Source organism: Lygodium microphyllum, chromosome 6, assembly GCF_053477565.2.
Source record: "Lygodium microphyllum isolate KBCC chromosome 6, Lygodium_microphyllum_v1.1.10, whole genome shotgun sequence".
Lineage (NCBI taxonomy): Eukaryota > Viridiplantae > Streptophyta > Polypodiopsida > Schizaeales > Lygodiaceae > Lygodium > Lygodium microphyllum.
The window spans coordinates 127,794,597-127,800,454 of record NC_141140.1 but is presented as its reverse complement, the minus strand read 5'-3'; positions in this window follow the sequence as shown (position 1 = coordinate 127,800,454).

Below are 5,858 nucleotides of genomic sequence, written 5' to 3'. Positions count from 1 at the left end.
GGCAATTATTGGGATTAGGGATTGTATGAGCATTGTATGAGTGAGGAAATGTGAGCATATTAGATTCATCTCTAAACTCATTGTAGTAATTATCTTGAATCAATACATTTTCTTTTTGAGTGTGTCCAATCACTTCTACTATTGTTACAATGCTTTCTTTTGTTGCCTTGATAATGAGGTACCCAATACTTCAACTAACTCACATTTAAGTAGATGTTAATGGGATAGTATAAATATTTTAATTGGAATGAATGCTCAATCAAGTAAGTAGTCTATGAGCACAAGTAAAATGTAACAATAGTAGAAGTGATTGGACACACTCAAGGAGAAAATGTATTCATTCAAGATAACTACTACAATGAATAGAGAGATAAATTAGAATTGCACAAAGTCCCTCACTCTCATACAATGCTCAAACAAGTATAATAGTTGTTAAGAGTAGCTCTATGTATAAGAATAAAAAGTAGCAAATTGCTATCTCAAAATTTGTGCACGAGTAAATATTCATTCAGTTTGAGATGTCAATTTAAGATGAAGCAAGATCTCCATGATCCAAATAGTTAGAATATTGACATGAGTAGAGGAACAACTTTGTAGAAGACATCAACTTGATCTAATGGTTGGATTTTTCAAGATTTGCTCTATAAGTTAGGTATGTGTTGCAGTCCTTCAAATGAAGAAAAAGTAGATGGCTAAGATTAGAGCACCTATATCCTGGCATATAACATGAATTTGCTCAATTTGAATGGTCAAAGTATAGAAAGTGATGCTAAAATTATTTTCTCTTTTTACATTTGTAAAAGCCAATGGATCAATCTAAAGTTATTGGCTTAGCAAATCTGCACAATTGTAGGGAGTTGACTAGTTGAGAAGAGCTAGGTCTTACGAGCACTTTAACCATCTAAGACATGATAATTTATTCCATATCATCCCATGATTATTTGGCCTCCAAATGAAATTTGGGATATTCCTTTATCTAGAGCTACTTACATGTAGTTTCCTTGTGTAGAACTATCTTGAATATAGTTTGACGAGAGTTGACTACCTTTGATGTAGTTTCATTTTGTGCAGAACTACCTTACATAATAAATTTCTTCTTTCCAAAACTATATCATATGTAGTTCCTCTTCTTTCCATGATCTATCCTAAACTAGTAGAACTACATTCTAGTATCTCTTCTTTTATCCAATAGAACTACCGTATAACTAGTTCTTCTTCTTTGTATAACTACCTTATAAGTAGTTCTTCAACACCCCTCCTCAAGTAGAGAATCTTGTTTACATACACCAAGATCATCTTTGGAAAGGGAGAATTCATCTAACCCAAGGGGATTTGTGAAAATATCTATAACTTGATCTTGTGTGGAGCAATGAATCAAGTCAAATTCTTAATTTAATACTTTCTCTTGTGTAAGATGGTAGTGTATAATCTCGATGTATTTAGTCATGGATTATAATTAGAAATGATTGTTAGCAAAATAGGTATGACATATTATCACAAAATCCTTTAATTGGTATACCAATGCTTGCTAGCATTGTTCTCAACCATACAGTCCTGCAAGTGACATTAGTTACTCATTTTCAACCTCAGTAGATTGTAATGCAATTGTGAGCTACTTATTTCTTAACCAATTGATCATACGATCTCCAATGACCATCAATATCCTAAAGTAAGCCTTCTATATGCCTTGCTACAATCTAATGATTTTGCTTATGTTCATACATCACTACATGGGATTGGCATAATAGCAATACAAATTAGTGACTTTTTTTTTCAACATCACTATACTAGCATTGTTCAAAGTCATTAATTTGTGTTGCTATATAGTGATGCTAATAGGGATATTTTATTGTGGAAAAAAATAACGAAATAGTCTATGGTATTTTTCCCAGGGATTTTTTTTAGCTTGAGAGAGAGAGAGAGAGAGAGAGAGAGAGAGAGAGAGAGAGAGAGAGAGAGAGAGAGAGAGAGAGAGAGAGAGAGAGAGAGAGAGAGAGAGAGAGAGAGAGAGAGGGAGAGGGGGAGGGGGAGGGGGAGGGGGAGGGGGAGGGGGAGGGGGAGGGAGAGGGAGAGAGAGAGAGAGAGAGAGAGAGAGAGAGAGAGAGAGAGAGAGAGAGAGAGAGAGAGAGAGAGAGAGAGAGAGAGAGAGAGAGAGAGAGAGAGAGAGAGAGAGAGAGAGAGAGAGAGAGAGAGAGAGAACTAAAGTTACATCTTGATAGCCATTAAAGTTGCTCATTTTCCAATCTCTTGTGTATCATCTATATATATAGAAGCACCAGTGAAAAGAATGGCGAATGGGCTATGCTTCAATATCGACTTCTTAGAGCCACAACAAAGGCATTGTGTTTTTGTAGATATGATGCCTAAAGAAGGGTGCAAAACCTAATCCGCAGTTGTGAAAACCCTAAACACAAAAGGGGCACAAACCCTAACCCTTAAGTGGGAAGAGACTTAAGAGTGTTGGTCTAACCCTAATCCTAATTCTTGATCTATATAAGGATGGGAGGTCACAGTTGTCTTTACACTTTTGGTACATCTATACTGCGAAAGCTCTATTAGTGCAACCATTCAATCTTTCTATTCTAATATCTTGCTTTCATTGTGCTAAAAGTGAGTGAGTGAGATGTGTGTTGATTAAGGAACTAAGGGAAGGTGAAGCTCTTTGTTGTCGTCTTGCTTTTCTCTTCTTCTTCTCTACTAGCTTCCTGACTTGTTGGTGTGCTTGGTGGTGGATGTGAAGGAGCGACAACATTGGAGTGCGTTTCTTGGGTCATAGAACCATCTTTGAGCCTTCAAGATTTTGGACTACAATGCGGAAAGGTATGTTGGCGAGTTTACTATATCTCAAAGCTAGTCTTGTGTTCTTGCTTCCTGAGATAGAGAGGAGGATGCTTGGCTAGCTAGAGTAGAGTATTGAGAGACAAGATGAGATATTGTCATTGAAGTGAGTTGCGGAATCTGAAACAATAGAAGTTTGTCCAAAGTCCCAAATGTTGGTGCATTTGGCTCAACATTTTGGTTCCATTTGACCTAAGACTATGCAACTACCAGGCCTCTCATACTCCTTCCATGTGACAGAATAGAAGGCTTGCCCATGGGTGTGGATGGGATCAATGGGGTATCAATTGTTTGCATTTCTCACTAGCTTTTCGAAACCCATGTGGCTAGCACTACAACAGAAACGAGGCATAGATGCGCATGTTAGACGCGCAAAGTCGGGCGCGTCTATCAGAGCATCTATAAGTGCGTGTAAACATGCGTATAAATAGACACGAATTTTGCGTCTATATATCCACGCAAATAGACACTTCGAGCTCATGTATATGTCAAGATGTATTTGAGAATTGTTTATTTTTGTGTAGAAATTCAAAGATATATAATGAAAAAATACAATGTATACACACCTCACAAGCTCTCACATTTTGTAAATGATATCACATGCATCTTTGGAGGCACAATGGGATATGCTAGTAGGAAGTACGAACTGAATGTAAACAATATTCATAGATCAAATGATTAGTTAAGGAAAAAGTCATCATACCCCAAAGTTTACACATAGTTACTCCACTAATTACTATATTCATGGTTAGAGATACCCTTACTTGAATCATTTTGTGCCAATCGTGGGACTTCAAACCAGATAGTTGCTCCACACCTCTTTTCTTTTTCTTTATGAAGGCTCCCTTGAGACATCTCATACTTCCTGTGGGTGTTCGAAAGCTATATATTTGTTCCTTCACTATTTTTTCCTCGTTCTTTGACAACATCCAAGGTGCATGGGGTAGCTCAATCTTTCCTCTGGGTCCAATGTGATGCCAGGATCGTCTCATGCGACCAATGTTACGTAAATCCTCCCTTACATTAACTGAATCATGACCAATGTCAGTCTCTACTCTTCTTGAAGACTCTGCCTCCTCGCGTCGACGTTTTGCAGTCTCTCGACGCCCGGGAGGGAGCATCTAAGGATGTGGCACCGTATCCTGCTCAACCACAAAAGGGAGTTTCATGTACATTGATATATAATTCCCGTAACATAGACATGCAATCTTAGTGGTAAAAAAAAACAATGAATACCGGTGATTTTTCTCGGTCCCATTCTCCATATAAGCTGAGGTGTGACATTGCAATTCGACGTGCTTGAAAAATACACCCTCGACAACGATCACACATGCATTTAATTTTTCATCATAGCCATGCATCTCGATTATGAAGATGCAATGTTTCATCCTCACTTGAGGATGTGCTCATTGACTCACTAGCTTGCACCGCACTAGGTGATGACGACGTCAACATGATTAAACCTAATTCATGACAACATCAAAATATTTGTTATTCATATGTTTACATAAGATCTCAATTTTAAATACACAAAAATCATCATAAATACATTAAAACTTATGATAAGAATTCACTATCAAAACTTATCTTAAAAACAAAAAATTATGATAAAGCCCAAATGTGCGTCTATCTATCTGAACAATAGATGCACATATACACGCGAAAATAGACGCACACGTCAAAATTCAAACTATACTTAAATCATTTCTTTTCAAACTGTGTCTTTTCTTTCCTATGTTTTTTGCGGTTCTGAAGCTTGAGTTTAGCCGACATGCAGTCTCTTCATGCCTCACCTAGTCTCTTCATGCCTCACCTCCTCATGACTCACCTCTTCTTTCATTTCAAACACACAAGAAGGGAAAAAGGAAAGCCAAGGAGAGGAAGAAAGAGAGAACAAGAAAGAGGAGAACAAGAAGAAGCAACAAAGCAAGCAAGCAAGCATCAAGGGAGGGTAACTTACCAAGGAGAGGAAGAAGGAGAAGGAAGAAGCGCCACCACCCGCCACACCAAACACCCAAGGTGAGTCTCTCTCTCTCTCTCTCTCTCTCTCTCTCTCTCTCTCTCTCTGTTTCTCTCTTCCTCTCTCTGCTCTGTCTGTTTATTTAGGATTTGTGATTCCATTATGTATTGCATTTTGTAAATCATCAATGGCGGTCCGTCGGCCTAAAATCGGCCGACCGAGCGCGTCTGATAGCGCGTCTACATCTCAGTGTAGATGCTGACATAGACGCGAAAATTGTTTCCTCTCAAAGCGTCTGAGGGCGCATCTTAGAGCGCGTGTGTGCGTCGCACGTGTGCTTTGCAGTGTACACGCGATGATATACGCGCTGCACAGAAAGGTTGACTTGCAGTCTATACACGATTATACGTGCGCATTAACTTGGGATGCATGTCTGACAGCGCGTCTGTGCTGCATCTTAGATGTGCAGATAGATGCGCTGGACGTGTATTTTTTAGAAATAGAAAGAAAGAGAGAGTTTGTATGATTGAGAGAGAAGAGAGAGAGAGAGAGAGAGAGAGAGAGAGAGAGAGAGAGAGAGAGAGAGAGAGAATGGCACATTGGCTAGGAGGAACAAAAAAAATGGTGGGTTACTCTCACATTTTCATTTGCTACAAATATTGCTTAAGTAACATTGTCATTTCATTGATGCATTGGTCAATGTTAAACAACATCTCCTAAATAATGCACTTCTAGTCACTTAAGTTACACAAACCCCATTGTTGCAAGCCATGTACAAGTGATGTATCATAGTGATGTGAGTAGCAATGCAACGTAATCGACATAAAACATCATTATGTAATAGTGTGACTCGATATTTCCACTTGTTGTGGAGTTGCAAAAGGAGTGGTATGTTAATGCTCTTTGTTTGTGATCCTTGAATGAAGAGCTTAGTGCTTCATGACAAAGAGTATGACCTCTATGTTTCTTCATGAAGGCTATGAGTATAAGTGTGCCATTATGTTAAAAGTGGACAATTTTTCTATGTTTACCGTTCCAAAGAGTTTTCCTTAGTAGGGAT